The sequence below is a fragment of the Carassius auratus genome, chromosome 12, assembly GCF_003368295.1.
Source record: "Carassius auratus strain Wakin chromosome 12, ASM336829v1, whole genome shotgun sequence".
NCBI lineage: Eukaryota > Metazoa > Chordata > Actinopteri > Cypriniformes > Cyprinidae > Carassius > Carassius auratus.
The window spans coordinates 12,161,246-12,177,793 of NC_039254.1; the positions used below are offsets into that span (position 1 = coordinate 12,161,246).

The 16,548-nt window shown below is 36.9% G+C and overlaps 1 protein-coding gene across 1 annotated transcript in view; it reads left to right on the forward strand.

The window, feature by feature from the left end:
• Positions 1-1,204: 1,204 nt before the first annotated feature.
• Positions 1,205-16,548, forward strand: part of LOC113111867 (thyroid hormone receptor alpha) — a 134,686-nt gene continuing 119,342 nt past the window's right edge. Inside the window, exon 1 of the mRNA XM_026277030.1 lies at positions 1,205-1,625. The gene's annotated coding sequence lies outside the window, so the exon portion shown is untranslated. The remainder of the gene's footprint in view (positions 1,626-16,548) is intronic.

Sequence of the window (16,548 nt, forward strand, 5' to 3'; positions counted from 1 at the left end):
GCACCAGATGTTTGGCGCTCTATACTGACACCTATCATCTCGGATGAATGAAGTTTATTTACTAACTGCTTTTGTTTTGTTTTGTTTACCTGTGCTTTTTCTTGTTCCTTTTCATCTGTTTAGTTCTGTCTCCTGCAGGCTATGAGGGTATTTTTGTGCTTGCCTCTCTATGTCTTTAAAGACCTGTTTTAAAAGGCCTCTGTGCCACTGTGGCTTGTTTGTTTCATTACTTCAACAGGGACTGCTGCTTTGGATGTTTCATTTTTACACTTCGCCCATAAGGTGTATAAAAAAGTAACCTTACTTACCCACTCAAGGATAAGTTTAAATGATGACAGTGATGACAGCCTTTATGTTTTTAAAAAGTTTTGCGTACAGACGACAATTTTGTTAAAATGATCCCTGTTCACACAAATCCGCAACTATAATATGATGCATGTCCGGTCATTAGTTGGCAATGTCACTTTGTAAAGAAACACCACATGCCTGTACATAAAGACAGAACACGTAATACGTATGCGCATAATGTCACCATTTTGAATTAAATGTTTTTTAATTTATTTGTATTTTTTTTGTCAGAGACGATGATAGTAGCCTAATGTTTTCAAAAACCTGTTTGAAAACCGTTGTCAAATGTTTGCGTTTTCAGGACCTCAGAAAGCTATTGTCTTGTACATGAACGGCCAAAACGCATGACACGTTTAGACTCATGAACTGCACACCTGCTTTATAACTTTATTCTTTATTCATTTTTGTTGTTATATTGTTTGGTTTAAGTACGTTCCCTTTATAATTGTCTGGAAGAGCTAAAGTAAAAAAATTATTGTTGCTCTTATTATTAGTATAAAAAAAAATTTATGACATGACTGGTCATGTGATCTCTTGAGGGGGCGACCCGCTACATGCAGAATAAATTATTTTTTTCTATAAGACTGGTAAGTCATCTGTCTAATCTCATGCGAGTTTACATTATTTAAATGATATTTTTATATGCAATGATATTTTTAAATTAGCAAACATGCACCTTTAAATCAGAAGCGAGACGCTGAAGCTTCAGTGATGTTGGGCATTGACGGAAGCTTCAGTGATGTTGGGCATTGACGGAAGCTTCTGTGATGTTGGGCATTGACGGAAGCTTCGCGCGCTGTCATTCGCCTCACATGACAGCAGCCTGACAAGAGAGAGAGAGGGAGAGGGAGAGAGTGCAGTCATGTAAGTATTTTACAGTATTAGTCCTGTAGAGAGCGGTAGATCGTTTTATTAAATTGTTTTATGCGTTCCCTGTGGTACTGTACATAAGTGGGACCGGGGAGGGAGGAGCGATTGTAGTATTTCTCTTCATTTCAAATCCCTGTCGTGGCAGCACTGGTAAGCCAGAGGACTTTTCTCCCCTTAAAACTAAGGGGAAAACCCACCAGCGAGAGCCTAGTGCACGTCCTAAAGAGCAAACGGAGGACTTTGGGAGGAGGAACCAGTAGTTTGAAGGCACGCTGCGGTGGTATCGGCTCGCTGTGTGCACTAGTGTCTCCACACTTGCACTTGGATACACGAAGCAGGACGTTTTCACTGATCTGCGACTCGCAGGAACCCCGTGATCTCCCTGAAACCCGCCAAACGTTCACACGGTGAGTCGCGCGTTTATTTACTGCTCTCGCGCCTATGCAACATTCGCTCGTGCTCTTCCACCGTACGAAGCTAATCCCAGCGTTCGCTAGCTGTCTGCTTTGACAGGTCAGTGGTCCTAAAGCTAAAACGATTCATTCCCGTCACTCTCAACAGTAAGACACCACGGGCTTCAGTACACGCGGGCTTTTGCATGTTAAGTAAGGCTGACATTGCACAGGTTGCTGGCGCGGAGAGTGTCTTGCTGTATGTAGGGCCTAGTTTGTAGCAGGCACATACTGTACCAAGAGACACATTGTAGCCTCATTCTACTGGTACAGTATCTGCCTGCTACACACACACACACACACACACACACACACACACACACACACACATGCACATGCACGCACTCTACTGTACCGAAGCTGGCATGCGTTTTGTGCAGATGGGTTCACTTCAGGTGCTCTTTTCCACCTAAAAACGTGCACAGTAACAACAGGTAAGTTAAGTAAGTGAAGGATTTGTAGCGATGGAAATATGAGTTTAAACTCTAGTTTGCTCCCCGTGGGAAAGTTTGTGTGAACTATTTACAGTAAACTGATTATGCAACATCTACAGTAGGCTACCTTATTTAATTTAATTCAATTCATATTTTAAATAGTTTAAACTTGGATAATGATTTTAAAAGGGAAAATGACAGGTGTAAACGTTGTATTTTGCAGTGTGAACTTTGACCTATTTAACTTTTAAACTCTAAACTCAGACTTTTTCCAAAACTGTATAGTATATCGCAGATATGAAGTTTACTCAAGCTTGTTTTAATTATATTGACAGTTTCCCCTTTTCCATATGCTGAATTGAATGAAGATAAAGAAAGCTTTGTTTTTTAAAAATTAATCTAATTTCCATCATTAAAGCACATTATTCAAAGTGAAATTAAATTTCATATCAGTGCGACCTGTTTTTAATAACTAATCTAGTAATTGCTTTTTGAATTGTGTCAGTTGCTTTTAACAGTGTAAAGGCAAATAAAATATGCAGCTATTTAAGCATTCACTAATCGTTTTCATTTTTCAATATGTGATTATATTAATGCATGCAGAATGGAGATTTTCAGGGAGTCAAAACAAGCCACCTGTTGTTGCATTGCAATTAGGTCTTTTGATATACAGTACAAAAAAAAAACCACACACACGACTTCTTTATGTGGATGTTGTTAGACAGGTTGTTGTCAATTTGTCATTTATACTAAGTGATCATATCTTGCTAGATTTGAGCAATAAAGCTACACAGAGATGAGTTGCAGTCATTGTCCAACAGTAGCGTGGCTTGTTGTGTCGGTCTCTGATGAGTTTTTAATGGGGAGGAAGTGACCTTCCCTGGCCCCTCTTCTAGCAGCCCACTATACTATTACCTCTTGCTATATAGTTCAAAAACGCCCAAAGTGAAAATGGGCAGTCACCTTAAGTTAAGGCTTTGCAGCTGAAGTTTTTATCCTAGTCAATATGGTGCTAGAGAAGACGTTTAAAAAGCATGCTGGGTAATTTAAATGGTCTTGAGGTTTGTCAGTCTAACAATGAAGGGTTTGCAATATGAGCATGGTTAACTTGGGCCAATGCTGTTATAAACCAATCAGGTGCTTGGAAAGGTTTTTAATCCTTTGCATCATATGCCAATTGTTTTGATTATTTTGATTTGTATATTGTTGCAACATCACAGCCGACCTAGATTAGTCACCAGGTTTTACACATCAGTTGGCTGATTTTTTACTGTTTGATTATGTAAAATGGTGAGGCATTTGCACATTGAAATATACAAAACTGTAAGCCTTCGCCTTCTCATTTGTGTTTGTGCATTCTGGTGTAAAATAATTTGTAGTGTAAGTAGCAGAGTGCACGTGTTAAGGCTGTGACTTGTAGTTTATCACAGCGTGCTGTCTCTCACCCTGTATGTGTCATGCAGTTTTATCTAAAGCACACATACTAGAAAGCTGATAAGTCCCTTTTGTCAAACATAAACCAACGTTATTGCTCAGGATTTTATTCTTTTTGTAAAATGCTGCGACATGTTTTACGTTAGATTGCAGCAATTTACTGTACTAAATGACATCTGCCCTACAAGACAATATCTTTTCACTAGTATCATTTATAATTTAAAATCGTGTATTACCACGATAAGATGCTTAGTTATCACTTTAAAGGAACCGTTCACCCAGAAATGAAATTCATCGTTTCAAGACATTCAAACGGATTTAAAAGTGCCAGAAAAGTGGTTTATACGATTCATGCACTATATTCCACGTCTTGCGAAGCCATATGATAGATTTGTGTGATAAACTGCAACTAGTATATGATGCAACTGGATCATTGAGTCTGATTTGTGTAGTAATGAGTGGCTACAGCCAATATCGCATACTCTTTAAGTACAGACTGTCGCTTTAAATAAGAACATTACTTTGTGACTTTTAAAAAAGTGTGATACATATAAACTATAAATTGTCATGTGACATACATCATCAGTGGCTTCACTTCACTGCCATTCACAAATCTCCAGTGGGCTCATGGGCTATTAAAGTGTTCATAAGATCCATGTTCATCCGGGTACTCTTTACCTACTGTTTTATGAGTACTGTGAATACTCTTTTCGCTAGAGCCTGACAGATATATAGTTTAGCTGTTATTATAGGCCGATATAAGCCTGACGCAGAACATATAATTAGGGCTGGCCGATATAGCAAAAAAAAAGGTATCAATGATATAATGTTTAATATCGTTCGGTATCGATAATTAACTTTTTTTTTTAAACAAAAAGCAATATTTGCCCATAAATGAAAACAAGTAGCTAAATTATTATAGAATTATAATTATAGAATTCCTAATAGTCTGGAGGTGAATTAAAAGTTTTGGCTTACTTTAAACTATGATTTGTCTTATTTTAAAACATCTTGAGCCTCCCCTTGGATTTTAGCTGAGGCCTTCTACTGGGTCCTGGCCTGCTGGTAAAAACTAGTAGCTAGTAATTTAATCCTAGATTTTCAGAATGAGGCTCAAAAGCCTTTGGAAATAATAAGAAAGTGTGTCAGATGAGCTCAATTATGTTTTGCATAACATTTATTTTTATGCACTGGAGCATTAAAAAGAGCTTGTGTACAATTCCCTGCATTCCTTTTTAGAGATAATTACTGTTTTTAACCGTAACATAGCCTTGCCTTTGCTTTGTGTCATATGTTACATAATTCATGGCTGTGCTATAAGTAATGCACGTTAACCTCTTTCTTTGACTGCGTTAATAGCAGATGTGCAGTGGCAGATGCCGAAACTGAACTTCGACTTTGGTCTAAAACGTTTGTGGATGGCAACGCCGCTGATAAGCACAACCACTGTCCTGTGGAACATGAATTTATCACCGCTTCGTATGATCACCCGTGAACGACACCCACCGCTGCTCTGGCTCCTTTGAGATAACACGGCCCACACAAGCACACAGACCTGCGCGCGCACACAGATACACACATGCGGACTCGCATATGTTTGTGTGATATCTTCCGTTGGTTTGTTCTACACAAAACGCTCTCTCTGGATTTCATTGTCCTTTTCTTGCAGGCCAACTCCCGACTGTATTTGATCTTTTTTGTCTTTTAGTTTCTGTTATTGGTTTGTTCATGTGGTTTCCATGTCAATGAGGACCAGGGACTTCGATTCAGATCTGGCCTTTTTAAACGGCTCCACACAAAAACACAACCGCAATGTGTGACAGGCGTGTAAGACGAAAGTATATACTGGCCTTCATGAGAACAGAGTCTTGAGAGGCCTTTTTTTTTTAAAAGCCACACTTTACACTAATTAACAGCCCTAAATTTCAGACAACCTTTTAATCTGGTCTCAGTGGCTTCCTCCCTGTTGCTCCTTTGGCTCGGAATATGCTGTGTCTTTTTTCTTTTTTGCATGGGATATGTTGCAAAGAAATTATTTTATTGACTATAGGTGCACAGAGTTTATCATTAAAAGTTGGGAATTGGATATATGACTTATCTGTAAATCTATGTTTAACAGCAGCATATGATGAAGTGTAGTGTCTGCTAGATTATTTGTAGCCGTCGAGAGCTGAATGTGTTATTAGATAGTACCACTGCAGTATAGATAAAAATGTTTACCTCTAGCCCAATCCCTCCCACTGTGTGTAAGAGATAGCATGGTTTTATATGGAGTATGCTTGGGAACAACAAACATTTCCAACTTCTTTAGGATGAGAAAAATTATTGTTGTATCACTTTTATTTCTTACAGAGCTTTTGAGGATGTCATTTGGCGGGTCAACATGGTTCCCTTGACAAACAGCCTTAAGGATATTTCCACTGGGTTTTGGACTATAGACTACATTTACACGTTGTGTTTATTAAGATACTGAACAAATAAATTACAAGGTCGAATGACTTTGACGTCACCACCACTTTTTGTGTTTATTTAAATGTTTAAGTTGCTGTAGAAAGCAGACTGGTGAGTAGATATGTTAATGTGTTTTGTGAATTGATGTTTAATGTTCTTGACAAGTTTTGCAGTCTTGTAGTCACTTGTTAGCAACCACCTTTTTCAAGACCTAAAGGCATAAAACAGATCATAAATGATATAACTAATGTATTTTATGTCAGAATAAAAGATGAAAATGTCTTGAGCTTCAGAACTTATTTCAAAACTCTTTGGGACTTTTTTGACTTTGGGAGTATGGAACTGGATGTTAAAAAAATGCTACCTTGTTTCTGCATTCTTGGACTCATTCCTGCAGCACTCTATTCAACCCAACCTTGATCACCAAAAAGAGATTATCATAGATTAGAAAATTGCGGTCTCCCAACAGTCTGATGTATGTGTTGAATTAACTTTATGAATGGGAATTCGGAAGCTCGCTTTCAGTTTCGGTTGCTTTTGAGAAGTCTGGTTGTTTAGAGTCGTGTGTGGAAAAAAGGAATACACCGTTTCTAAAAAACTGCAAGTCAGATGTATTGATGGAAGGCATGATTTAACAGCAGAAAAATGCATCCGTCATCTCCTCCATTTTGAGTCATCTTGGGTAATGTATAACTTCTATAGATAGTGTACACTAAAATGGATGACAAGATGGTTGACAAACTCAAAAGCACATGTAGTTATGGGTTAACCATTATGTTCAATACTAAAAGCAAATGTAGGTAATTTATTATTATTATTTTAATTATTATTTGTACTGCATGAATTGCAGATATGCATTTATTTATGCTTTATTTCTATTATATATTATATTATTGGGTGTTTGGAGATGGCCTTGGCATAATCCTGAGAGGTCTGTGTCAATGAAATAATCCTGAATCCGATTTCACTATGAAACTGTTACTGTGAGAAAGGAATCCTACTTTTTAGGAGGTCTTTTTTATATAAACATTCACACTTGGGAAATTAAGCTGGACACTTTCCAGGAGCTGAGGGTTTGGCAGCGCTATTGTGCCACACCTCTTGATCACTTTCTTTTTATTGTGCCTTTTGATATTCAGGCCATCAGTTACACCAGATGCCTATTTTATTTATTTTTTTTTACCACTAAATACCTCAGTTTACTAAGTAGCTGTTGTCATTAATTTTAATCCTAAAATAGCTGCCTGATATTCAGTTGAATCATATTTTGGGCTACTCTGAACTTGTATCCCCACCCATGCTGTTTGCTGCTTGTATAGTTTGTGTTCAACAGTTTACAGAAAGAAATAATGCTGAAAACACAGCTGAATGAATGGAGTAGGCTTTTTTTGTGCGGTTCAGCTGTAGGAAACTGACAGCTCTCTTGCTACAAACCAATATGTCTTCCATTAATTTACAGCACATTGTCACAGTTGGATGCAACTCCTGTTTATGGTAACATTTCTGGCTTCTCTCAAAGAAAAGGTTCTTTGTCTCACGGGAGGTTTGTGAGTGAGTTTTCAGAGATTGATGTATCTGTGTTGTGTCATGTAATGGTGGTAGAAAAGTGGTGGTTTCCAGTGGAATTGCTGTTGAAAAGAAGCTTCAACCTGTCGGAATGGCTGTTTCTTGAAAAACAGTTCACCACAGGATGAAAATTCTGCCTTATACTTTTGCGAAAACATAAAAATAAATATTTAAAGAAATGTTTGGAACCACACTGTTTTGGTTACCAATGACTTCCATTGTCCATTGTGACTTCCAAAATGTTCCATAGACGAAAGAAAGCTGGAACTATCCCTTTAAACATTAGTTAGGAACTCATTTGGCTGATTAGAGTGCAAACAAGCATAGGCAAATAACTTGATTTAATTTAAATTTAAACGATGCAGCATTTTCTCACTATGTCATTACAGTCTCGTCTCAAAATAACAAACTGTGTAAAGCCTCCAGCAGTGAGCTGAGGGTTGATCTTGGCAGCTTACCGCACCTGTAGAATATGTGTGATATTTTGTGAGAAAAGGGAAGGGGGTTGAGAACTGAGGTGAGATTCCATAATGAAGTAGGGTTGAGATCACATCTTCAGATTCCACACGGTGATAGAGGATTCGGGAGAGCCCGTATAGAGGGAATGAGAAACTCAACTTCCCAGTTGTTCTGCTTTGTTGATGCTGCTGCTAATACTGCTACTGCATTGAGTTTACTGTCATCAGCTTGTCCAGATCTTTATCTTTTCCCTGAAACACCTGTTGCTTTTCCCCCATTGTTTCTGCTGTGGCTTTACCAAAAGTAACAAGCATATCGAAATTCTATTTAAGCATAAGCATCGTAAAAGACTTGTATATTGTATAATTGTGTGGGTTTTTGAGAAGAGGAAGTGATTGGAATTGACCCTTCGCAAGGACCCGCTCCCCTTTGTTACATCCGAGATGCCATGCCGCTCTTACACCACACATCATGTTCTCATGTTAAGTAGAGCTAGGCGATAAAATGGTAATGATAATTATTGCGATATAATTTTCATTGATAAAACAATAACAAGAGTTCGAATTATTGATTACGTGCCAAAGCCATAACGAAACCGTTCTACTCATTTGAACCGCGACACAGACCATTTATCCACTCGGCTCAAAGTTCAAACGGCGGCACAGTGCGAGTTTACTTCGAGCTTTTACTCACTGATGAGTCTCGTTGCATTCAGCCAAGAACCCAAATTACTCGCTGATTTAAGTTTTAAGATTTAAGCCAAATGAAACACCACTGACAAACAGGAGAAATACTGTGCACAACGATACAATCAGAAGGCTTGTCAGTCTACAAATCACCATCATTTACCGTGGATTTACTGTAACAATAACTGCACCATAGTAGTGTGGCAGATTTGTGGGATATTCAATTTGAATATATTATGTTATCAATGTAGACATTAAATGTACCATTGGAGTAATGGAATATAATTATTTTTGTGTATTTATAGTAGTGGATTTATTGCCCGTTCACACCAAGCATGATAACTATAAATATAACGACAAAGATAAAGTTAAAAAATAGTTTTCAATATTAAAGAAAAGCCACACTACAACTATAACAATGAAGACACAGAGAAACTATATAGTTGGAATCATTTTCAGAATTTATTTTTCCAGCTGATCAACGATACAAACATTGACAGCCAATCAGAATCCATCCTGCTATAATGAGCTCAAGAAATTTAAGTGGCAGACACATGCTAACTTTGAATAAACAGAAGATGTCTTTCGCTGGTGTGAAATCTAATATCGTTATCTTTATAGTTATCATTCTTGGTGTGACCGGGGCTCTAGACTACTGTTTTTCATACAAATACCTAGACACCATGTAATTACATTTTTACCATTGAGGTGCCATATGTGTGATTTTGACTGTTGTTATTATGATCTAAATGTATGTGGGTGACCAGTGGTTTATTTTAATAAAATTCAAAAAGTCTGAATACAGATTTTTGTTGTTGTTGTTGTTGTTGTTGTTGTTGTTGTCTTTATCGCCTAGCCCTAATTGGAAGGTATCGTGTTTCTTTCAACCCTAAAAAAATGTCAGTACACACCTTTACACACCTTTTTTTTCATTCAAATCCACCGCGTTCATCTACCCTTTTCTACTCTGTCTAGTTTGGTTGTCAGAATGGCAGATTTGTTATGATTGGTCAGAACTCCCAGTGAGGGATCAATTACTGTACCCTAGAAACGCCAGCAACAACCTAGCAACTGCTTAGGAACATGCTGCCTGTCTGAAAGTGTGTTCTGTGTCTGTGTTTTATATCTGTTCTGACTAATGTATCCGTCTCTGACTGTCTTTCTGTGTTTTGAATAATCTGTCTATCTGTTCTGGATGATGTGTCTTTTCTGACTACTAAATCTGTATTTTGACTAGTCTAACTGTCTTTTCTCTCTAGTCTGTCTGTCTTTACAGACAAATCTGTCTGTTGTCTTTTGGACGAACTTGTCCCTTTAAGTCTTTTAATAAAATTTTTGATTATGTTTTATAGTGGTTTGTTAAAAATATAGAGAAATGGGTCCTTCTTGTTCTGACTTTCGGTATGAATTCTGTTGAAAGGTTCAATGGGATATTGGAGGATGTAATGATGCTGTAGGTTACGGCCTCACTTTGCAACGTTCAGCATGTTTTATTTCTGGAACACTGCCGATGGTCCATCCACATTAACTTCAACAGATACTGTAGGGAACAAGAGGTGTTCTGGATCAGGGTCTTGTTAAAGAAAGTTCTGTGGGACAAAGTGTGCTGTCATCACCACTCTCGTGTGAAGATAATGTCATGTACTCTTTATTTCTAACTTTAGCTGTCTTAAACTTGACTGACTAGTTCAGGAGGAACTAGTGTACTTTCCCCTCCTACTGTACATCCAAATAACCAAATATTTTAGCAACTGCCGGTGCTATACTACAACTACGTGTTACACTATTGTTCGAAAGTCAGTTGGTGAGGTTTCTTTATTGTTGGGAAGAATTTTGATCATCAAGGTTTTCATTTATTTGACAAAAAAAAATACAGTAAAACAGTAATGTTTTGAAATATTATTACATTTAAAATGTCTGTTTTCTATTTGAATACATTTTAAAATGCAGTTTATTTCTGTGATGGCAAAACTGAATTTTTAATTGTGCTGCTTAAAATATTTCTATTGTTTAAAAATAGCTTGAAATGAACCGAAAATAGTATATAAATAAAAAATCTGACCCATAATTACTAGAGGCATCAGCAATAAACGAACAGTGAACATTTATTAATAAGAGGTTTAATTTTTTATTATTATTAGTAATTCAACTTATTAATATATGTTCATTTATTAAACAATTTTAATTGCGTTCATTTTAAGATCGAAATATAGTCATTTCTGAGCGATAGAAAATAATGCTAGATTGAATGTGCATGAACCATGATTATTATCTGTAATTTTTTATAGGAAAATTATACTTCAGAAATTGAAAGAGTGGAGTGTTTTTCTGAGTTAAATAAGCTTGACCACAAAGTGGCATGGAATGGATGTGGAAAAGAGCAACAGTTGTTTTTTAGCCTAGTGGACTGTGATTCATGAGCAAGTGAGGAGGGAGAGGGCCTGGCGTGGAGACCCCACGCTGAATGACCCTGAACCGGTGAAACCTGAAGCAGCTGTGTGGAGAGCAGCCAAGCAGTTCTGTGAAATGACCCACCCATAAGACACTACATTAACACTTTGTTTTTCAGGTCCTTTTCACACTTGGTTCAGTTGTTTGTTCCGAACTCAAGTTTGATTCCATGTTTCCTCCCCCACATGTCTCTTTCATTGTATTTTTCAGTTTGAACGGCAGTGCGTTTGCGTCATCTCTGTGAGTTCCTCTGTGAGTACTCGTGGCAGCTGTTTACTACTGTAACTAGGTAACGATGAGACGCTAGTTCCACTGTGTTATTGAAGCATTTATCCCCTTGGATTTATCACCAAACTTTAAACGGCAAGACACGTGAAGAATGCAAGCTTCCTCACGGAGGTGACTTATTCTGTGACAAGCAGAGTTGAGAAATGCTTTAAGTAAGTGTGACTGGGAGCATGCAATGCAAGTTATATTTCATTGATCATTCAGGATTGATTAGTTGGGAACTGTACACTATGCTAGGGCTGTAAGATTCATCAAAATACAAACAAAATCATAATATGGCTTAATGCGATTATGAATTGCAAAGGCTGCGATTTTAATTAAGCAAATTTGTGTTACTGAATGAAGCATTTCGCTGTGTTCTTTTACACGTAAACAGCTCATTAAATAATGTTTTCGGTGTCAGAGTGGCTCAGTTTGCAGTAAATGTAGGGCCCTATGAAATCGGTTTAATTCCCCCCCAAATTCTGTTTTATTTTTTAAATTATTTTAATTGTATTTTTACATTGTAATCTTTCTATATTCATCTAGACTTTTAAAGGTTAAATTAAATTTTATTAATCAAAAAGCATGTCTAATTTAATTGAAATCATGGTACTTACAATATTAAAGAGCAATTTGTTAAAAGTTTAACAAAAAAACAAAAAAACCTTTTAAGGCCTTAAAAATTCTGGTAAATAATTTGTTCTGGTAAATATTCATTTAAAAATAATGTTTTAGTAATAATTGTATTAATAGTAGCAGACGTTACTATAATTACATATAATACATATTTCTATTAATGTTTAAGTTATACTGAAATTAAATTTTTACCGGCAGCTTTTTCCACACTACGGAAATCAAAGGACTCTAATATTGCATAGATTGTCCAGTTTTGTTTTTTAAAGTGCCATCCTCAGAATCAGATAGGTAGGTACAGTCTGAACTAACCAAGACTATTATGTTCTTTAATGTAGAGATGTTCCGATACCCTTTTTCTCTTCCCGATACCGATTCCGATACCTGGGCTCAGGGTATCGGCCGATACCGAGTACTGATCCGATACCTGGGTCTGTATCTGTATATACAACTGTAAATACTACTAGCCCTGTGTAAATTGCTAGAATTATTTTATGGTGTGCTTCAGACTGATCCCTTAATAAAACAGGAACAAATACATGGTGAACTACTGTATTTATTACAGTATTTTTATTATCTGACATGAATTTGACAGTATTATTTATTTTCTTAAGCGAAAAATAACTTCAAATGAAGCCAAAAATCTAACACCGCAAACTAAAAAAGGTATTTTAGTTTTACAATATAACTGTATAAAAAAACTGCAACAAATAAGTCTATATAAAAAAATAAAAGGAAAAGGAATATAAAAAAATAATATATTAATCAGATAATCCCTTTACAACAAAACAAGTAAAAAAACCAAGCAACTGTCTAGGCATAATTATTATTATTATTAGAGACGTATTATTATTACTACATAGAGACATAGCTAAATTTACATTAGGCTACAACAGTAGCTTAATATATTGTCAATTTACTCATGTTAAACCAAACATTTATTTTAATGGGCTGTTATACTGTCTGGAGCCCTGCGCTTTGACTGACACGGAAGCGACTGAATGCAGCTGCGGGTACCGAATATACTCGGGAGTCAGTAACTACTGGTACTACAGAAACATACTGCTAACACCTGATCTATAATATAGAAGTGGCTTCACTGTCTGTTGGCAGTTTAGAACGCGATGAGCGATCCAGTCATATATAGAACAGTGCTGCTAATGCGTTTTCATTTCTTCTTCGCTGCTCTAAACAGGGGTTGCTTGTGGCAACACAGCACAACTTCCTGTGTTTGCAATGCATTCTGAGCAGCGAAGAAGAACCGTGCAGTGGTTAGGCAAAGCTAGTGGTCATAACAGGTCTTGTGTAAGAAAATGGTATCAGATCGGTATATGGCTTCATGTACTCGCCGATGCCGATGCCAGAATTTGTTGTGGTATCAGAGATATTTCCGATACTAGTATCGGAATCGGAACAACTCTACTTTAATGTCTGTCTAATCAATCACCTGCCAGGTTACCATCTTCATTTCATCTTCGAATGCCCCTGCCCTGTCCATGTTCCCACCTGGCTGAGGTATGTCCCACCCCACATGCAGACCAGCCATCCATGACCCAGTTTAAACTCAGACCTGTTTTTAATAAGATAAGAGGAGCCTTGGACTGTGTCATGAATGTTGCTGATGTAAGGCTTGTCTGTAAAAATGCCCTGGAGCTTTAGGTTATTGCCTTCTTGTGGTCATCAGAGCAGAATGATTTCAGAGGTTGACATCAAAAGACACTGTGCGGCAAAATTGTGGCTGCATCACTGCCCTGCATCACATCGAGGAAATCAGGCCACAGAAAATGTAAAAGGAAGTATATAGCCATCTCATAATGACCTGATAGCACAGAAGGTGAGAGTCATCCATTTTTAGCCGTCATAAGTTCCTTGGATGTTTCTAGAGCAAACAACTCCAGCAGGCAGCTTGGCATGTCTGCCTGAAAGCCAGAGGCTTGCTCATCTGACTTTAACAAGTGGTAAAAGTAAAGGGGAAAAATAGGTCATGCCTTTGAGAAGCAATACTTTATCTGAAAACGAAAAAGGTGTCAAACGCTAGCTGCCTCGCTCTCTGGCTGCTGTACACAGTTGAGACGGGAGAGCTATTTGACTTGGCTTGCGGACTGGGCCCCATTTTGGCTTTCACCCCAGCAGATCAATCTCCACATTGGTGAGATTGTTTTTTCTCTCTTTCTTTCTCTGTGTGTGAAAGCTTTCTCTATTGCTTTTTTATTTTGTCTTGAGGCTGTTCAATCAATCAGAAATAAACAGAATATAACTTTGACAGAAAAGTAAGCATTACTAAGAGAAAAGCAGTTGTACGAGATGGTTGATTTATCACGTAGTTACAACATATTCATGGTGATTTTGTCTGCAGTGTTAAATTCCACATCGGCAACATTGTGTATATTGTAGTGCTATTATTTTTTAGTTTCCTAATTTAGTGTTATGCTCTCCTAAAGGCTGCCATAGAAATGGTTATGTGATCTCACCCTGTATCGCAACTTGCGAGCATGTTAAATTGTAATGCAGTGAAATTAGTTTATTTTTGAAACACCAAAAACTGAAATTAAATGGGTAATTAATGTTAACAGGTGTTTCTTTAAACTAAAGTTCTTTCAGTGGATCATATTTTACATATTGAGAAATAGATGCTGACATGAGATGAAACTTTTGTTTTATTTTTTTTTAAACGCTTGATTTGGGCTGAATACTAAAACAAATTTGTAGCCAATCGGCAGTAAGGGGTGTGTCCACTTATGATGGAGACGAGAGAGAGCACTCAGTGCACAGGACGGAAAATTAGCCGAGCCGAGCAATGACAAAAGGCGGGTAACGATACGGCAAGAAGTAGGACCCGTGTAAATATCGGATCAGCTTTCCAGCACTGGAGAGAACTCAAGGAGCGCGGAGGGCTGCAATCGGGCGCCGAGGTTGCTTTGTTTCTTCTCGACAGATGAGTAACATTGGTTTGGCTTTGTTTCACAGAATGAATATGCTGTTAAAAAATATGCATGTTAAAACACAGTACCAACAAAACATATTCGACCTGTATTACCATAGTAACACATATGACTTTCACTTGTTGATGACATCATGACGGCTTGCATAGCAGATTCCGCCATAATTGTTGCATACAAATTCATAATGAGAATCAAATCTGCATGCTGTTGTCAACAAGCACTGAGATCTTCCCGCAGGTCGAGAAAAAGCAACAACTTCATCGACATTCTTAAATAAAAATATTGTAATTATAACATTGTTCTGTAAAATAAAATAAAAAAAAGACAATAATGGTAATAATTACCCTACAACAGCTCTATTAATACATGTATTATAACATTCACACAGTGTTCAAATTGGGATTTGTAATATATGCTAAGAATTCTCTTCTGCTTAGCAAGGCTGCCTTTATTTGTACATTTAGAAAATACATAATTGATTCAAGTCTCAAAAATTCCACCAAAATATTATTTTACTAAATTATAAATTTTTATTGTGCTTTGTTAGTATAATGTATGTTAGAATGTAAAAAAAATGTTCAGTGTTAAGTATTTTTTATTTTTTTTATTGTTGTTTTGTAAAAGGTTTTTTTTTATTTGAAAGCTGGACAAAACAGTAAAAAGTACATTTTGGCAATTTAATTAAAGAAATGGTGAAAAAAAGAAGAAAAGAATCAAAATAGGCCTATATGGGGGCCCTCGGCCCAGTGTTTCTTTTCTTTTTTTCTTTTTTGGCTTCGGCTAAGAGTTTTCATTTCGGTCCTTCCATAAGAATTATATCACAATAATTATTGTTATTGATTTATCGCCCAGCTCTATATTTTAGTATATTGATTTTCACTAGGGTAAAGTTAAGTGAAATCTGTTTTGAATTGATTCATTATTCGTCATCACACAAAAATGTTCACTAAAGTAATTTTAAAGCTAAATAGAGTAATGTGTTCAATATCATCAAAAGCAGCCAGTATTTTAAACTGTGGTTGACACAAACCATATTTATCAATGCTTAAAGTCTAATGGGTTATTTAGTGTAACTTGAGGTCATATTTTCTTGTGTCTTACATAATCTTTGTGTTGTCGTCTGGCTAATACTTCTGCTTCTACCAAATTATGAATTAGTTTGAGAATGTTGGGACTTTGATTGACTCTCAACCTTTGACTTCAACAACAAAAGATATGTGAAACATTTTTTCCCATTTAAAAGGCTCAGAATTTACAATGCAGTTGTAAGGCTAGTTGCGTTTTATTATTTGCTCTTGCATTTTTTTTTCCCTGTCTGACCTATTTTTGAGTCATGACCCGCCAGTTCAGATATAGTTAGCTGTGAGAGTTTACATGTGGTGCTCCAATCCAGCCGACACATTTTCCACAACAGCCATAAAGCGGCTGCCAGTTTATTTGCTCATTTGTCAATAATACATTACGGGCTGACCCTCTGTGTCAGCTTCCAAACAGAGCAGCTAGTGAATCTGCATATTATTGACAGTTTGTGTGAATCTGTCAGTGAGAAAGA